This window comes from Bufo bufo, chromosome 1 (assembly GCF_905171765.1).
Source record: "Bufo bufo chromosome 1, aBufBuf1.1, whole genome shotgun sequence".
NCBI classification, from domain to species: domain Eukaryota; kingdom Metazoa; phylum Chordata; class Amphibia; order Anura; family Bufonidae; genus Bufo; species Bufo bufo.
In genome coordinates this window covers 576168638-576188105 of record NC_053389.1, presented here as the reverse complement: position 1 = coordinate 576188105, position 19468 = coordinate 576168638, and the positions used below count along the sequence as shown (strand labels likewise).

General features: G+C 44.6%; 1 long non-coding RNA gene across 1 annotated transcript; it reads left to right on the top strand.

Moving 5' to 3' along the window:
- The first annotated feature begins 663 nt into the window (after window positions 1-663).
- On the top strand, window positions 664-16567 carry LOC120987125. The gene is made up of 3 exons (XR_005775923.1): window positions 664-867; window positions 2463-2464; window positions 16556-16567. It is a non-coding gene; the product is annotated as an uncharacterized LOC120987125 (long non-coding RNA).
- Window positions 16568-19468: the final 2901 nt, after the last annotated feature.

The following is a 19468-nucleotide window of genomic DNA, read 5'->3' as shown; positions in this document are numbered from 1 at the left end:
ATCTATCACCATGGTAAAAGATCATGTGACGGACCATGTGATGACCGGGGTGACGTCACCACAGGTCCTTTTCCTGCACACAGCAAAAAAGAAGACAGAAGAGAAGCCGGGCTGCGCGAGCAAGTGGATTAAGGTGAGTTTAATTATTATATATATTTTTTTTTAACCCCTCCAGCCCTATTTTACTATGCATTCTGTATTAAGAATGCTATTATTTTCCCTTATAACCATGTTATAAGGGAAAATAATAATGATCGGGTCCCCATCCCGATCGTAACCTAGCAACCGTGCGTAAAAATCGCACCGCATCCGCACTTGCTTGCAAATGTTTGCGATCTTCACGCAAACCCATTCATTTCTATGGGGCCTGCGTTACGTGAAAAACGCACAAAGAGGAGCATGCTGCGATTTTCACGCAACGCACAAGTGATGCGTGAAAATCACCGCTCGTGTGCACAGCCCCATAGAAATGAATGGGTCAGGATTCAGTGCGGGTGCAATGGGTTCAACTCACGCATCGCATCCACGCGAATAAATCTTTGTTTGAAATGCTGTTTCCGTACAGCATTAAAATGCATTGGCACAGTGGAGGAAAAGTATGTCTTGCCCAAAGTCGTGTGAGACTTTGATGAATGACTTCGGTATACCTATCTGCTTATTTAAAAACATTTTAAAATAGGAATCCAAAGTCAGGTTTGGTACTGGCTGGTACCTCAGTACCAAAGCTCACTTTGGATTCCTATTTTTAAATGTTTTAGATAAGCAGATAGGAATACCATAGTTATTTACAGAAGTCTTGTGCAACTTCGGGCAACACAAGGTTTTCCTCCACGGAGCCAATAGCTTTTAATGCTGTATGGAAACAACGTTTTTGAACGAATCGACTTCGGATCTATGATCCGAATACCTATTCTCTCAAGCCTAATCACTGTGAAAGGAGCTCCTTCATTCCTGCATGTTATGCACCCATTTTGTACACAGATCAAGGGAAAGCAGAACTCACAGGAGCACCATGGCCTGTTCAGTATGATGAGCATCAGGGGCCCTGAACCCCCACTAATCATACGATTATGGCCTAAATTTCTATGGAAATTTATATGGTTTGGAGGCAGCAAGATGATTAATTGAGGAACACAGCAATGTAAGGGAATTGGGAAAGCAGGAGATGTTACCTGCAGTACTAGGTATCACCACAGATAACATTGATAATTCTCAGAGTACAGATAATGTAATAGATGTAACCTGCAGTGCTGTGTAAAACACAGGGCCCTTCAGTCACCACAAGCTATAGCTTTTGTGCAGTGCATATGGCATGATGTCCTGGAGGAGAAAACAAGCCTACCTCTGATTGCCTGTGGTTCAGCTAATCAGTGTTAAAGGGGTTGTCCTGCCATATTGTCACGGTGGGGAGTGGGGGAAACCCCCTTCGTGCGGTGTCAAAGGATAAAAGGAGATCAGCCTGGCCAAAAGGAGTAATAAGGGAGCAGGTCATCTCCTACAGTGTCCCTAATCCTCTCCCTGACTCCTCACCGTATGAGCGGATCCCGATGGTAGGACGACTCATACTCAGGATTCCTAGAGACCCTAAGTCGCCCTGGTAATCCCTCACCAAGGAGCAGGGAAGAGATGACCTGTTCATCCCAGTCATGGAGGAACAGGAGTCTCTATCTGAGGCCAGGCTGCAAGGAGAGGGGAACATACAGCATAAGGAGATGGCAGGTAAGCGAAACCAATAACACACTTACCTGCCACAGACACACTGACTGGAACCCGTGCACTAGTTCTGCTGTGCACACCAACATTAAAGGACACAGCACACACCACAAACCACACAGGAACCCAGGACACCCATAGCTGTAATAACATGAGACAGGAGAATGTCTAGTAAACATGCTGGACACCAAACATCACCAGACATGTAACACCAAACTAGACATACAAACACCCTGAACATAACCCATTCCATACAAATAAGGACAGCAAGGGAAGGAGACAGCGGGATAACATTGATGACCACAAGGGTGGCCCTCACTGGACAGATGGAACACCCTGGACTGGAGCAGAGCTCCAGCACCAACCACAGCTGAAGTACCACTGACTCCAGCCAGGAAACCACAGAAGATATAAGCCAAGTGACCACACCCAGTCAGGGAGTTAACCCTTACAGCACCAGACAGAGGGAGGCTACAACGTAAAGGGGAAGTGCACACACAAGCATACCAAACACGTAACCACCGGCAACAGCATGCGTGGCAACAATGTCACTGCAACCACCCAGAAGGCTGAGAAACCGCCACCGCACACTCCCACAGCAACACGTTGCCGCGGGCAACCGCAAGCGTGGCAACAGTGTCAGAGCGCACACCATAGGCCGTGACACAAATATATTGATGATCTATCATCAGGATAGGCAATCAATATCTGATTAGCGGCGTCTGACACCCGGCACCCACGCCAATCAGTTGTTTAAAGAGGAGGCGGCACTCCATGTGAGCGCTGCTTCCCGGTCATTACACTACGTGTTGTCCCCTGAGGATCTGCAGTGTAGTGAAAATACAAGTAATTGCTCCATTCAAGTGATTCTAAGACAAAGTGCAGTGTAATAAACAGGAAGAACATGTAAAGTAGATATACCAGCTCACTATGTCTGCGGTTGAGATGTATCCGCGTGCTCGGTGTCCTGGTTTTTCAACCTCCTTGGTTAGGCACAGAGAAATAATAGAAAGATTCAGACTCCAGCACTCACTTTTTTTGAAGTGTCAAGTTCTCCATCTTTATTGTAGCAATTGTGCACAGACAATACAGGACTCAAATTCTCTCTGGTGTAGGCTGTTGACGCGTTTTGAAAAATTCTTATTCGTAACAGTGGTGTGTGTCTGGTGTTCTCAGGTATAAATAAGAGCTCAAATGTGTATAATTGACGTTATAGTCACTCCCACCCGTGACTATGCATAGGGTGGAGAGAGAAAACAGCATGGGGCAATTAGATTCCTCCCCTTTGCACAACACATGTCTCTGATAATTATCACCTGGAGCACCAGAACCATTCCAATTAAATATCTGACATACAGAGATTTACATAAAGTTACTTTAAAAACATACTTGTTTCTATACATACAGATTTTCTCTTCTAACATATTAAAAATTTCATAACATACAATAAAATATGAAAAGAAAAGAAACAAAAATGTGGAAAAACTCTGCTGGCAAATCCGCTGCGTTGGATAGGTATCCATTCACATTATATTCGCGTTACTTCTCAGTTTGGTTTCTGACTTTTTCAAAGAGTGTTGCTGGATATTTTAATAGAAAATATATACATGCATGAATATTCAGCATGTATACCATAAGCGTATAGAAATATTCATGGATCCATACATTCATAAATTATAGGGCAATATTAATAAAAATGCATAATTTCCCTTCTTAGGTTGAGACCCTTTGGATATCTTGTCTCCAGTTTAAATATCCAAAAAGCCTCTCTCAGGTTTACTTGATGTCTTATGTCCCCTCCTCTGATAGAGGTTTTTACTTGTTCTATGGCATATGCTTTAAAATGTTTAGGGCTCCGCTTATGTTTTTCAATGAAATGTTTTGCTACATTTGATATGTTGGTGTAGGAAGGGTTGTCTATATAGTTCAGGTGTTCCAAAATCCGATTTAGTCTAGATATAGTGCACCCTATATACATTTTGTCGCAATGTTCACACCAGATCACATAAACTACTGCTTTGGTATTGCAGTTGATGTAGGACTTAATATTATAAGTTTGAGTGTAATCTGCATTACAAAAAGTTTTTTTATTCTGTGCATAAATGCAGGTGCAGCAGCGCTGACTACCGCAACGTGTGAACCCTTTGTATGTTAGCCATGTACTAGTTTGTGGGCAAGTTTCTCGTACGAACATAGACGGGGACAGAGAGTTTCCTATTGTTTGCGGTCTTTTTGATACAATCCTGCAGCCCTCTTTGAGTACCGTATTAAGTATGTTGTCCTCATATAATACTGACAGGTATTTTTTAATAATATTCTGAATTAAATTGTATTGGCGGCTGTACGTAAGTACCAGAGTGGGTTGTATTATTTTTTTGTTGTTATTTTCCCTTGATTCCTCATCTGTATTAATTTACGCAATATTGTAATTTTTTCCAACACTGTGTTTGGCTCTTTTGTATATCATTTTATTTTTGTAGTTGTTTTTGCCATCTTCATTTATGCTTTTGTTCTTATTTTTAAAAAGCAATAATTCCCTGGGTTTATTTTTTGCTATTTGGAGGCCTCTTGAGATCATCCATTCAGGATATTTTCTATCTAAGAGGCGCCGCCATATAACATAACATTCCTGTTTGAACACTTCCAATGTGTTACAGTTTCTCCTGGCTCGTATAAATTCTCCCACTGGGATAGATTTGATGGTATGGTGGCAGTGATGACTGTCAGCCCATAGAATTGTATTCCCTGCAATCTCCTTTCTATAAGTTTTTGTTTGAATGGTTTTGTTTGGGATACCCGTGAGCCTCAAATCCAAAAATTCAATCATACTCGAATCTTTATTGTATGTGAATTTAAGGTTATAATTATTATTTTGTAGGTACTGCATGAACTTGTGTATGGCAGGCACATCGCTACTCCAGATTATGAGCAGATCGTCCCACTCTGGTACTTACGTACAGCCGCCAATACAATTTAATTCAGAATATTATTAAAAAATACCTGCCAGTATTATATGAGGACAACATACTTAATACGGTACTCAAAGAGGGCTGCAGGATTGTATCAAAAAGACCGCAAACAATAGGAAACTCTCTGTCCCCGTCTATGTTCGTACGAGAAACTTGCCCACAAACTAGTACATGGCTAACATACAAAGGGTTCACACGTTGCGGTAGTCAGCGCTGCTGCACCTGCATTTATGCACAAAATAAAAAAAACTTTTTGTAATGCAGATCACACTCAAACTTATAATATTAAGTCCTACATCAACTGCAATACCAAAGCAGTAGTTTATGTGATCTGGTGTGAACATTGCGACAAAATGTATATAGGGTGCACTATAAGAAAATTCAAAAATCGGATTTTGGAACACCTGAACTATATAGACAACCCTTCCTACACCAACATATCAAATGTAGCAAAACATTTCATTGAAAAACATAACCAGAGCCCTAAACATTTTAAAGCATATGCCATAGAACAAGTAAAAACCTCTATCAGAGGAGGGGACATAGACATCAAGTAAACCTGAGAGAGGCTTTTTGGATATTTAAACTGGAGACAAGATATCCAAAGGGTCTCAACCTAAGAAGGGAAATTATGCATTTTTATTAATATTGCCCTATAATTTATGAATGTATGGATCTATGAATATTTCTATACGCTTATGGTATACATGCTGAATATTCATGCATGTATATATTTTCTATTAAAATATCCAGCAACACTCTTTGAAAAAGTCAGAAACCAAACTGAGAAGTAACGCGAATATAATGTGAATGGATACCTATCCAACGCAGCGGATTTGCCAGCAGAGTTTTTCCACATTTTTGTTTCTTTTCTTTTCTTTTCATATTTTATTGTATGTTATGAAATTTTTAATATGTTAGAAGAGAAAATCTGTATGTATAGAAACAAGTATGTTTTTAAAGTAACTTTATGTAAATCTCTGTATGTCAGATATTTAATTGGAATGGTTCTGGTGCTCCAGGTGATAATTATCAGAGACATGTGTTGTGCAAAGGGGAGGAATCTAATTGCCCCATGCTGTTTTCTCTCTCCACCCTATGCATAGTCACGGGTGGGAGTGACTATAACGTCAATTATACACATTTGAGCTCTTATTTATACCTGAGAACACCAGACACACACCACTGTTACGAATAAGAATTTTTCGAAACGCGTCAACAGCCTACACCAGAGAGAATTTGAGTCCTGTATTGTCTGTGCACAATTGCTACAATAAAGATGGAGAACTTGACACTTCAAAAAAAGTGAGTGCTGGAGTCTGAATCTTTCTATTATTTCTCTAATAAACAGGAAGCACTGCTCACATGGAGCACCGCCTGTTCTTGGCGGAGGTGCCTTGTGTCGGACCGATCAGATACTGATAACCCACAGTATCCTGATGATAGGTTATCAATATATATGGCAGGCCAACCCCTTTAAGCTTGATTTTGAGACCAGTGGAGCTCTCCTGGCCTTGGCCAGCATTTCATTGTTACACTGTCCCAACTGTCTGTCACTAGGCAGAGAGTGAAGGAGAAATGTGGCGCTGAATAGCAATATTAGTGTTAGTGGGCCCTAGAGTGCAAGGTCTAAGCTGCATATGACAGCTATTGACAAATTACCATTGCAGGGGTCACATGTACATGTTGACATTAGTGATGAGCAGCAGGGGCAATGTTCTATTCGTGATATTTTGTGAATATTTGGTAGAATATTCGTCATATATTTGCGAATTCAAGATAATTTTCTTGATCGCAAAAAATCGGCAATGTAATATCCGCATAATGAGCGCAAAATACAGGTGTGGGTCACCATAGCTAAATTTTTCAAGCTGCTAGAAGTTTCCTGAGACTGGAGAAAATGGTTGGCACGGCAGAACATTACAATAGCTTTATATGCAGATAGAGTGCTCCAATATAGTCGCGATTGCGAAATCGACACTAATAATGCAAATATTATGGCGCAATAAGTGGAACTTCACATTTTAACAGGTCTGACTACTTATTAGTGATTGGTGCACTAAGTATTGTTGTGAACTTGTGACATCACAGCACTATGTATGTATGTATGTATGGACAGCAGAACAGAACCTTCGGGAATTCTCAAAGTGCCGATATTCGCAATAAAAATTTGCGATTAGAATATTTGCGATCAACACTAATGATCATATCTGCTTGGAGTTGTATTTGTTCTCCCCATGTTTGTGGGTTCCTTCATATACTGTAATCCGGTTTCTTATCCCTCTTCAAAAACATTCTTATAGCTGTCTTCCTTTAAGATTGGCTCTGGTAAAATACGAACATTAGATTGGCAAGAGTTTATATTTATAGTGACAATCTCTGTACTGTGAATTAGATTACAAAAATGTTTTTACTCATTTTTTTTTTATCAGGATGAAAAATAGGTCAGGACAGATGATAACATTATTGTCAATTATTAATACTGAAAAAGTTACAAAAGAAAATATTTAGAAAATATTTGGAAAAATAATTTTAATGGATTATCCAAAATTTTTGTTTATCTCATGTAGCTGTGAAAAGGAATTGAAAAATAGTAGGCAATGAACTGGGAAACAAGTATAAATGTAAATTCCCTACAAAGCACATAAAACAGTTTGAATGAAATAAATCTAACATCTAATTGTATTGGTATAAACATAAAAGGCACTATAAATATAGACAATGTTCTGTCGACTTTTGTTCCAGTTGCACTATAGGAAATTATTCAAGTGTTGCTTTCTGTTTTACATTATGAATAGATTTTTTTTGTCTTGCTGCTTAAAAATGTGTAGGTAGACGCTAAGTAGCTTTTCTACTGGAAAACTTTTGACTTCCCACATTCTTCATGAATGCCTGCTTTTAATACATTTAACCCCTACCAGGAGCTTGTTTTCAACAAGCACAACATGTGTGTTCTGACATAATAGAGTTATCCACTGTTATCACTATTAATTCATCAGCAAATGAATAAGAAAACCATATTCTTGGTTAAACAAAGTTTGAAAAGCATTTCATTTTAAAGTTATAAACTTATAAAGCGTGTTATATTTGAAAAATCATTTTACTAAAAAAAAATGTACCATTACTGGATTCATGCAGTAAATATTAAAGGAAAACAACTATCCATAATGAAAATTTCCTGTTACAGAGTGTTGGAAAGTGTCATAACCATGGGAACGCCTCTATGTTAGAATATACCATCGGATTTGAGTTAGATCGTGTAAACTCAGTTCCGACAGTATATTCTAACACAAAGGCGTTCCCATAGTGATGGGGACGCTTCAAGTTAGAATATACTGAGAACTGTGGACATAACGGCCCCCTTCTGCCTGGCAGCACCTGATCTCTTACAGGGGGCTGTGATCCGCACAATTAACCCCTCAGGTGCCGCACCTGAGGGGTTAATTGTGCAGCTTACAGCCCCCTGTAAGAGATCAGGTGCTTCCAGGCAGCAGGGGGCCAGACCCCCCTCCCTCCTCAGTATTAAAATCATTGGTGGCCAGTACGGACCCCCCCTCCCTCCCTCTCCAGTATTAAAATCATTGGTGGCCAGTGCGGCCCCCCAACCCCCACCCCCCCTATTAAAATCATTGGTGGTTAGTGCGGACCCTTCGGGTCCACATTGACTTCAATGGGGTTCGGGTTCGGGTCCAAGTTCGGATCAAGTTCGGGTCCCGAACCCGAACTTTTTTTAAAAGTTTGGCCGAACTCCCCGAACATCTAGGTGTTCGCTCAACTCTATTTATCAGCTTTAAATAGATATTACTGATTGCTACACTAAGTATTGTTGCGACATCACAACACTATGTCTGTAGCATGTATGCATGGACAGCATAGAAATATCTCTCACATTCACATTGCACATCCATTTTCCTGCCTCACACAATATACCCCCCCACCCCCCCCCCCCCACACACACAGTCTATAGATTATAGTTTGTGCCCTGTTGGTCTGGACTCAGGAGAAGCTTTCTTTGTTGTACCGCCAGTATTTGCTAGTTCATTTACAGTTACCCAGGGTGCACCACATGGAGGCAAAGCAGCTTTACACCCCATACCATCACTTCAATAGACAGGTACATCTATGATCACCTGGACAATATCTGATTGCTCAGACCCCACACACATACAATCGCAATACAATCTATTATTTTAACGGTAACATTAAATCTAATATTTCCCCTTCAAAGAATTAAACACTTTTAGACTTTTTTTTTTTTAAGGACATTATTTTCAATACTTGTATTAAACAAAATTGGGATTAAATGCTTGGGTTTTTATCCAGCAGCGCATGTTGGAGCGGGGCTACGACCGGACCCGGGTCCAGGCATAGAAAAAGGCCATTGTAAAGCAGCTCCGTTCCGAGCTAAAAAAAAAGTTCAAGGGCAGGCACCCTAATATGGCTATCGTAAAAAAGTGGTCCGACCTTAGGAGGAGGAATCTGGAGTGGATCAAAGAGATCCGGGACAGAAAATGCCCAGGTACAATGCTTACATTACTTTTGTATCTCTCTCCAACACTCTGTAATGTATATATACAGTTATGTAAATAAGTATTTCATCCCTTTACAAATGATTATTTACTACTAGTGTTGAGCGAACAGTTCGAGCATAGTTCGGGTCCGTACCGAATTTTGGGGTGTTCGTGACACGGACCCGAACCCGAACTTTTTCGTAAAAGTTCGGGTTCGGGTTCGTCGTTCGGCATGTATTTTGGCGCATTTTGAAAGGCTGCAAAGCAGCCAATCAACATGCATCATACTACTTGCCCTAAGATGCCATCGCAGCCATGCCTACTATTGGCAAGGCTGTGATTGGCCAAGTGCAGCATGTGACTCAGCCTCTTTATAAGCTTGTGCGCACGTCGGGACGTGCTCACTCCCGATGTGAATAGAACAGGGATAGACGCAGCTGATGCTAGGGCGAGAATAGGCAGGGATAATTGAATAACTGGAAGCAAATTTCTCTCCTCCACCTGTGATTCATCTGAACAACTGCAGCTGAGCTGCTTTTTTGATAGGGATTGGCTATTTTTAGAGTGGCCAGAGTGATTTTTCCATCCACATGTACCTGGGCTGACCGCCGGCCGCCATTTTGCGACTTGTAGTGCTGCAGCAGAAGCTGCCACAGTGTGCATTCCAAAGCTCCAAACAAGTCAGACATCTACACCTGGGATTCAGACCAATAGCGATTTAGCAGCACAGTCCAAGGCTATTTTTTTTAAAGGTTGTGCAGACCATTTTGTGGCACATGTTACTGGGCTGATAGGCGGCGGCCATCTTGGGACTAGTGCTGCAGCACAATCTCTCCCAACGTCCATTAATCACTTGTAATAGTGGTCTGTGCCATAGAAATCCTACATCAGGGACTTGGGTGTGCTTGTGTCACCCCTACTAATACCAGTCCACCTGTAATCCATACAGTGAAAAGCCATAAAGTATTCCAGTGAGGGAATTTTTTTTTTATTTAAAAAAGGCCAAGTTAGTTTATCTGGCGTTCAATATACTAGATACAGTTAGGCCTGCGTTTCATACATCTGGAATTAGCAAACTAATGTGCTGGGGTTGGGAAAACATATATGTACCCATACTAGAATCTGTCAAAGAAAGCGGTACTCACATATAACAGTCATTCCATCTGTAATCCATACAGTCAAAAGACTGAAAGTATTCCAGTGAGGGGATTTTTTTTATTTAAAAAAGGCCAAGTTAGTTTATCTGGCGTTCAATATACTAGATACAGTTAGGCCTGCGTTTCATACATCTGGAATTAGCAAACTAATGTGCTGGGGTTGGGAAAACATATATGTACCCATACTAGAATCAGTCAAAGAAAGCGGTACTCACATATAACAGTCATTCCATCTGTAATCCATACAGTCAAAAGACTGAAAGTATTCCAGTGAGGGGATTTTTTTTATTTAAAAAAGGCCAAGTTAGTTTATCTGGCGTTCAATATACTAGATACAGTTAGGCCTGCGTTTCATACATCTGGAATTAGCAAACTAATGTGCTGGGGTTGGGAAAACATATATGTACCCATACTAGAATCTGTCAAAGAAAGCGGTACTCACATATAACAGTCATTCCATCTGTAATCCATACAGTCAAAAGACTGAAAGTATTCCAGTGAGGGGATTTTTTTTATTTAAAAAAGGCCAAGTTAGTTTATCTGGCGTTCAATATACTAGATACAGTTAGGCCTGCGTTTCATACATCTGGAATTAGCAAACTAATGTGCTGGGGTTGGGAAAACATATATGTACCCATACTAGAATCTGTCAAAGAAAGCGGTACTCACATATAACAGTCATTCCATCTGTAATCCATACAGTCAAAAGACTGAAAGTATTCCAGTGAGGGGATGTTTTTTATTTAAAAAAGGCCAAGTTAGTTTATCTGGCGTTCAATATACTAGATACAGTTAGGCCTGCGTTTCATACATCTGGAATTAGCAAACTAATGTGCTGGGGTTGGGAAAACATATATGTACCCATACTAGAATCTGTCAAAGAAAGCGGTACTCACATATAACAGTCATTCCATCTGTAATCCATACAGTCAAAAGACTGAAAGTATTCCAGTGAGGGGATTTTTTTTATTTAAAAAAGGCCAAGTTAGTTTATCTGGCGTTCAATATACTAGATACAGTTAGGCCTGCGTTTCATACATCTGGAATTAGCAAACTAATGTGCTGGGGTTGGGAAAACATATATGTACCCATACTAGAATCTGTCAAAGAAAGCGGTACTCACATATAACAGTCATTCCATCTGTAATCCATACAGTCAAAAGACTGAAAGTATTCCAGTGAGGGAATTTTCTTTATTTAAAAAAGGCCAAGTTAGTTTATCTGGCGTTCAATATACTAGATACAGTTAGGCCTGCGTTTCATACATCTGGAATTAGCAAACTAATGTGCTGGGGTTGGGAAAACATATATGTACCCATACTAGAATCTGTCAAAGAAAGCGGTACTCACATATAACAGTCATTCCATCTGTAATCCATACAGTCAAAAGACTGAAAGTATTCCAGTGAGGGGATGTTTTTTATTTAAAAAAGGCCAAGTTAGTTTATCTGGCGTTCAATATACTAGATACAGTTAGGCCTGCGTTTCATACATCTGGAATTAGCAAACTAATGTGCTGGGGTTGGGAAAACATATATGTACCCATACTAGAATCTGTCAAAGAAAGCGGTACTCACATATAACAGTCATTCCATCTGTAATCCATACAGTCAAAAGACTGAAAGTATTCCAGTGAGGGGATTTTTTTTATTTAAAAAAGGCCAAGTTAGTTTATCTGGCGTTCAATATACTAGATACAGTTAGGCCTGCGTTTCATACATCTGGAATTAGCAAACTAATGTGCTGGGGTTGGGAAAACATATATGTACCCATACTAGAATCTGTCAAAGAAAGCGGTACTCACATATAACAGTCATTCCATCTGTAATCCATACAGTCAAAAGACTGAAAGTATTCCAGTGAGGGAATTTTTTTTATTTAAAAAAGGCCAAGTTAGTTTATCTGGCGTTCAATATACTAGATACAGTTAGGCCTGCGTTTCATACATCTGGAATTATCAAACTAATGTGCTGGGGTTGGGAAAACATATATGTACCCATACTAGAATCTGTCAAAGAAAGCGGTACTCACATATAACAGTCATTCCATCTGTAATCCATACAGTCAAAAGACTGAAAGTATTCCAGTGAGGGAATTTTTTTTTTATTTAAAAAAGGCCAAGTTAGTTTATCTGGCGTTCAATATACTAGATACAGTTAGGCCTGCGTTTCATACATCTGGAATTAGCAAACTAATGTGCTGGGGTTGGGAAAACATATATGTACCCATACTAGAATCTGTCAAAGAAAGCGGTACTCACATATAACAGTCATTCCATCTGTAATCCATACAGTCAAAAGACTGAAAGTATTCCAGTGAGGGAATTTTTTTTTTATTTAAAAAAGGCCAAGTTAGTTTATCTGGCGTTCAATATACTAGATACAGTTAGGCCTGCGTTTCATACATCTGGAATTAGCAAACTAATGTGCTGGGGTTGGGAAAACATATATGTACCCATACTAGAATCTGTCAAAGAAAGCGGTACTCACATATAACAGTCATTCCATCTGTAATCCATACAGTCAAAAGACTGAAAGTATTCCAGTGAGGGGATTTTGCTTATAAAAAATAATATATTTCATTGTGGTGCGAGTTGAATCGCAACAATGAAGAAAAATACTATTAAGGGACGAGGACGCGGTCGTGGTGGTGTCCGTGGAGCCTCTGTTGCTGGTAGAGGACGTGACCGTTCGGCCCCAGGCGCACACAGTAGGGAACGAACTCCCTCAACTAGCCGGCAGAATGTACCGCAATATCTCGTGGGGCCCAATGCCGCTCTTAGGATGGTAAGGCCTGAGCAGGTACAGGCATTAATCGATTGGGTGGCCGACAGTGCTTCCAGCACGTTCACCACATGGTCTTCCACCCAGTCTTCTGCGGAAAGCGCACAGGTGGCACCTGAAAACCAAGCCCATCAGTCTGTCACATCACCCCCAAGCATATCAGGGAAACGGTCTGAGACACAAGTTATGCAGCAGTCTCTTCTTCTGTTTGAAGACTCTGCTTCCAGGGTTTCCCAGGGGCGTCCACCTAGCCCTTCCCCAGTGGAGGAAGACATACCATGCACTGACGCACAACCACTTATGTCTCCAGATGAAGAGGACATGGGAATACCACCACAGCAGAGTCACCGACTCTCTGATGATGACGAAACACAGGTGCCCACTGCCGCGTCTTTTTGCAGTGTGCAGACTGAACAGGAGGAGGTCAGGGAGGGAGACTGGGTGGAAGACGATGCAGAGGACGATGAGGTCTTAGACCCCTCATGGACTGAAGGTCGTGGCGATGACTTTCACAGTTCAGAGGAAGAGGTAGTGGTGAGACCGAGACAACAGCGAAGCCAAAGAGGGAGCAGGGGGCCAAAGCAGACGAGCCGCCGCCCCCAGAGTTCGCCTGCTACTGGACATCGCCAACAGGGACCCAGCCCCACAAAGGCAGCTTCAAAGAGTTCCCTGGCATGGCACTTCTTTAAACAATGTCCTACCGACAAGACCCGAGTGACTTGCACGCTCTGCCATCAGAGCCTGAGGCGAGGCATTAACGTTCTGAACCTCAGCACAACCTGCATGACCAGGCATCTACATGCAAAGCATGAACTGCAGTGGGGTACACACCTTAAAAACCAGGCACTCGCTGAGGCTCCCCCTGCTCCCTCTACCGCTGCTGCCTCGGCTTCCGCCTCGAGAGGAATGTTGCCACCTGCCGAGCAGCAAACAGAGGATGTGCCACCGACACCACCACCACCGCCACCGTCAACTAGCGTCTCCACTATATCACACAGCAGCGTTCAGCTCTCAATATCTCAAACCTTAGAGAGGAAGCGCAAATTCCCCCCGAGTCACCCTCGAGCCCTTGGCCTGAACGCCAGCATTTATAAACTGCTGGCCTTTGAAATGCTGTCATTCCGGCTGGTGGATACAGACAGCTTCAAACAGCTGATGGCCATGGCTGTCCCGCAGTATGTGGTTCCCAGCTGCCACTACTTCTCCAAGACAGCCGTGCCTTCCCTGCACATGCAAGTGTCCGATAAAATCAAGTGTGCACTGCGCAACGCCATTTGTGGCAAGGTCCACCTAACCACAGATACGTGGACCAGTAAGCACGGCCAGGGACGCTATATCTCACTAACTGCACACTGGATGAATGTAGTGGCGGCTGGGCCCCCGGCGGACAGTTCCTTGGCGCACGTCCTTCCGCCCCCTAGGATCGCAGGGCATCATTCTCTGCCTCCTGTAGCCTCCTCCTCCTACTCGGCTTCCTCCTCCACTGCTTCCACCAGCTCATCCGGTCAGCCACACACCTTCACCACCAACTTCAGCACAGCCCGGGGTAAACGTCAGCAGGCCATTCTGAAACTCATATGTTTGGGGGACAGGCCCCACAGCGCAAAGGAGTTGTGGCGGGGTATTGAACAACAGACCGACGAGTGGTTTCTGCCGGTGGGCCTCAAGCCAGGCCTGGTGGTATGCGATAATGGGCGAAATCTCGTGGCAGCTCTGGGACTAGCCGGTTTGACGCACATCCCTTGCCTGGCGCATGTGCTGAACTTGGTGGTGCAGAGGTTCATTCACCACTACCCCAACATGTCAGAGCTGCTGCATAAAGTGCGGGCCGTCTGTGCGCGCTTCCGCCGTTCACATCCTGCCGCTGCTCGCCTGTCTGCGCTACAGCGGAACTTCGGCCTTCCCGCTCACCGCCTCATATGCGACGTGCCCACCCGGTGGAACTCCACCTTGCACATGCTGGAGAGACTGTGCGAGCAGCAGCAGGCCATAGTGGAGTTTCAGCTGCAGCACGCTCGCGTCAGTCGTACTGCCGAACAGCACCACTTCACCACCAATGATTGGGCCTCCATGCGAGACCTGTGTGCCCTGCTGCGCTGTTTCGAGTACTCCACCAACATGGCCAGTGGCGATGACACTGTTATCAGCGTTACAATACCACTTCTATGTCTCCTTGAGAAAACACTTAGGGCAATGATGTTAGAGGAGGTGGCCCAGGTGGAGGAGGAGGAGGAGGATGAGGGCTCGTTTCTAACACTTTCGGGCCAGTCTGTTCGAAGTGGCTCAGAGGGAGGTTTGTTTAAGCAGCAGAGGACAGGTTCACAAGTCGCCAGCCAAGGCACTGTACTGGAGGACGAGGAGGATGAGGAGGAGGAGGTGGAGGGGGACGAGGATGACCAAGTTCACAGCGGGGTGGCAGCCCAGGCCCATCACTGGTGCGTGGCTGGGGGGATACGGTGGACGATGACGATACGCCTCCCACAGAGGACAGCTTGTCCTTACCCATGGGTAGCCTGGCCCACATGAGCGAATATATGCTCCAATGCCTGCGCAACGACAGCAGAGTTGCCCACGTTTTAACGTGTGCAGACTACTGGGTGGCCACCCTGCTGGATCCCCGGTATAAAGACAATGTGCCCACTTTAATTCCTGAACTGGAGCGCGACCGTAAGATGCGCGAGTACAAGCGCACGCTGATAGAGGCGCTCTTGAGAGCATTCCCACATGTCACAGGGGAACAGGTGGAAGGTGAAGGCAGAGGAGTGGCAAGAGGTCGCCAACGCAGCTGTGTCACGGCCAGCTCATCTGAGGGCAGGGTTAGCATGGCAGAAATGTGGAAAAGTTTTGTCTCCACGCCACAGCTATCTGCACCGACACCTGATACGGAACGTGTTAGCAGGAGGCAGCATTTCACTAACATGGTTGAACAGTATGTCTGCACACCCCTCCACATCCTGACGGATGGTTCGGCCCCATTCAACTACTGGGTTTCGAAATTGTCCACGTGGCCAGAGTTAGCATGTTATGCCTTGGAGGTGCTTTCCTGCCCGGCGGCCAGCGTTTTATCTGAACGCGTATTCAGCACGGCAGGGGGCGTCATTACTGACAAGCGCAGCCGCCTGTCCACAGCCAACGTGGACAAGCTGACCTTCATAAAGATGAACCAGGCATGGATCCCACAGGACCTGTCCCTCCCTTGTGCAGAGTAGTCCTTATTAACTGCCTAAAACATGTCTTGTTGTGCTACGGGCCACTTCTTTATTTGATACAAATTTTATGAAACCCACAGTTGAATGAAACTCTTCTCTGTCTGGGCGCCGGGGCCTAACCAGATGAAAGTGGCCGGTTAAACTAACGGGTGACATGAAGCCATAACCTCTGCCATGCTACCTCTGTCTTCTGTCTGGGTGCTGAGGCCTAAGTCAAATAAAGCGGTCTTCTGCTGTGCTGGGGGATATGAAGCTAATCTCTGACCTCTCTCCTCTGTCTGGGTCCAAAGGCCTAAATCACTGAAAGAGGCCTTCTCCTGTGGTGTGTGATATGATGCCAGAATATGTGCTGTGGGGCCTCTCTCCTCTTCCTGGGTGCAGGGGTCAAATAAACTAAATTGTGGCCTACTCCTGTGGTGGTTGATATGATGCCTGATTCTCTGATGTGGAACCTCTCTCCTCTGTTTGGGTGAAGGGGTCAAAGTAACTAAATGGTGGCTTCTCCTGTGGTGGCTGATATGATGCCAGAATATGTGCTGTGGTGCCTCTCTCCTCTTCCTGGGTGCAGGGGTCAAAGTAACTAAATGGTGGCTTCTCCTGTGGTGGCTGATATGATGCCAGAATATGTGCTGTGGGGCCTCTCTCCTCTTCCTGGGTGCAGGGGTCAAAGTAACTCAATGGTGGCTTCTCCTGTGGTGGCTGATATGATGCCAGAATATGTGCTGTGGTGCCTCTCTCCTCTGTCTGGGTCCAAAGGCCTAAATCACTGAAAGAGGCCTTCTCCTGTGGTGTGTGATATGATGCCTGAATATGTGCTGTGGTGCCTCTCTCCTCTTCCTGGGTGCGGGGGTCAAAGTAACTCAATGGTGGCTTCTCCTGTGGTGGCTGATATGATGCCAGAATATGTGCTGTGGTGCCTCTCTCCTCTTCCTGGGTGCGGGGGTCAAAGTAACTCAATGGTGGCTTCTCCTGTGGTGGCTGATATGATGCCAGAATATGTGCTGTGGGGCCTCTCTCCTCTTCCTGGGTGCAGGGGTCAAAGTAACTCAATGGTGGCTTCTCCTGTGGTGGTTAGTATGATGCCAGAATATGTGCTGTGGGGCCTCTCTCCTCTTCCTGGGTGCAGGGGTCAAAGTAACTCAATGGTGGCTTCTCCTGTGGTGGCTGATATGATGCCAGAATATGTGCTGTGGTGCCTCTCTCCTCTTCCTGGGTGCAGGGGTCAAAGTAACTAAATGGTGGCTTCTCCTGTGGTGGCTGATATGATGCCAGAATATGTGCTGTGGGGCCTCTCTCCTCTTCCTGGGTGCAGGGGTCAGAGTAACTCAATGGTGGCTTCTCCTGTGGTGGCTGATATGATGCCAGAATATGTGCTGTGGTGCCTCTCTCCTCTGTCTGGGTCCAAAGGCCTAAATCACTGAAAGAGGCCTTCTCCTGTGGTGTGTGATATGATGCCTGAATATGTGCTGTGGTGCCTCTCTCCTCTTCCTGGGTGCGGGGGTCAAAGTAACTCAATGGTGGCTTCTCCTGTGGTGGCTGATATGATGCCAGAATATGTGCTGTGGTGCCTCTCTCCTCTTCCTGGGTGCGGGGGTCAAAGTAACTCAATGATGGCTTCTCCTGTGGTGGCTGATATGATGCCAGAATATGTGCTGTGGGGCCTCTCTCCTCTTCCTGGGTGCAGGGGTCAAAGTAACTCAATGGTGGCTTCTCCTGTGGTGGTTAGTATGATGCCAGAATATGTGCTGTGGGGCCTCTCTCCTCTTTCTGGGTGCAGGGGTCAAAGTAACTCAATGGTGGCTTCTCCTGTGGTGGCTGATATGATGCCAGAATATGTGCTGTGGTGCCTCTCTCCTCTTCCTGGGTGCGGGGGTCAAAGTAACTCAATGGTGGCTTCTCCTGTGGTGGCTGATATGATGCCAGAATATGTGCTGTGGGGCCTCTCTCCTCTTCCTGGGTGCAGGGGTCAAAGTAACTCAATGGTGGCTTCTCCTGTGGTGGCTGATATGATGCCAGAATATGTGCTGTGGTGCCTCTCTCCTCTGTCTGGGTCCAAAGGCCTAAATCACTGAAAGAGGCCTTCTCCTGTGGTGTGTGATATGATGCCTGAATATGTGCTGTGGTGCCTCTCTCCTCTTCCTGGGTGCGGGGGTCAAAGTAACTCAATGGTGGCTTCTCCTGTGGTGGCTGATATGATGCCAGAATATGTGCTGTGGGGCCTCTCTCCTCTTCCTGGGTGCAGGGGTCAAAGTAACTCAATGGTGGCTTCTCCTGTGCTGATTGATATAAAGCTGATGGTTGTGCCATCTGACATGGTTGCCAGGGTCTGATTCAATGGGGGCCTACTCCTGTGGTGGGTGATCTAAATGCCTGATTCTCTGCTGTGAAACCTCTCTCCTCCGTCTGGGTGTAGGGGTCAAAGTCTTTCAAAGTCGCCATCTCCTGTGCTGATTGATATGAAGCTGATGGTTGTGCCATCTGACATGGTTGCCGGGGTCCCATTAAATTGTGGCCTACTCCTGTGGTGGTTGATATGATGCCTGATTCTCTGATGTGGAACCTCTCTCCTCTGTTTGGGTGAAGGGGTCAAAGTAACTAAATGGTGGCTTCTCCTGTGGTGGCTGATATGATGCCAGAATATGTGCTGTGGTGCCTCTCTCCTCTGTCTGGGTCCAAAGGCCTAAATCACTGAAAGAGGCCTTCTCCTGTGGTGTGTGATATGATGCCTGAATATGTGCTGTGGTGCCTCTCTCCTCTTCCTGGGTGCGGGGGTCAAAGTAACTCAATGGTGGCTTCTCCTGTGGTGGCTGATATGATGCCAGAATATGTGCTGTGGTGCCTCTCTCCTCTTCCTGGGTGCGGGGGTCAAAGTAACTCAATGGTGGCTTCTCCTGTGGTGGCTGATATGATGCCAGAATATGTGCTGTGGTGCCTCTCTCCTCTTCCTGGGTGCAGGGGTCAAAGTAACTAAATGGTGGCTTCTCCTGTGGTGGTTGATATGATGCCTGATTCTCTGCTGTGAAACCTCTCTCCTCCATCTGGGTGTAGGGGTCAAAGTCTTTCAAAGTCGCCTTCTCCTGTGCTGATTGATATAAAGCTGATGGTTGTGCCATCTGACATGGTTGC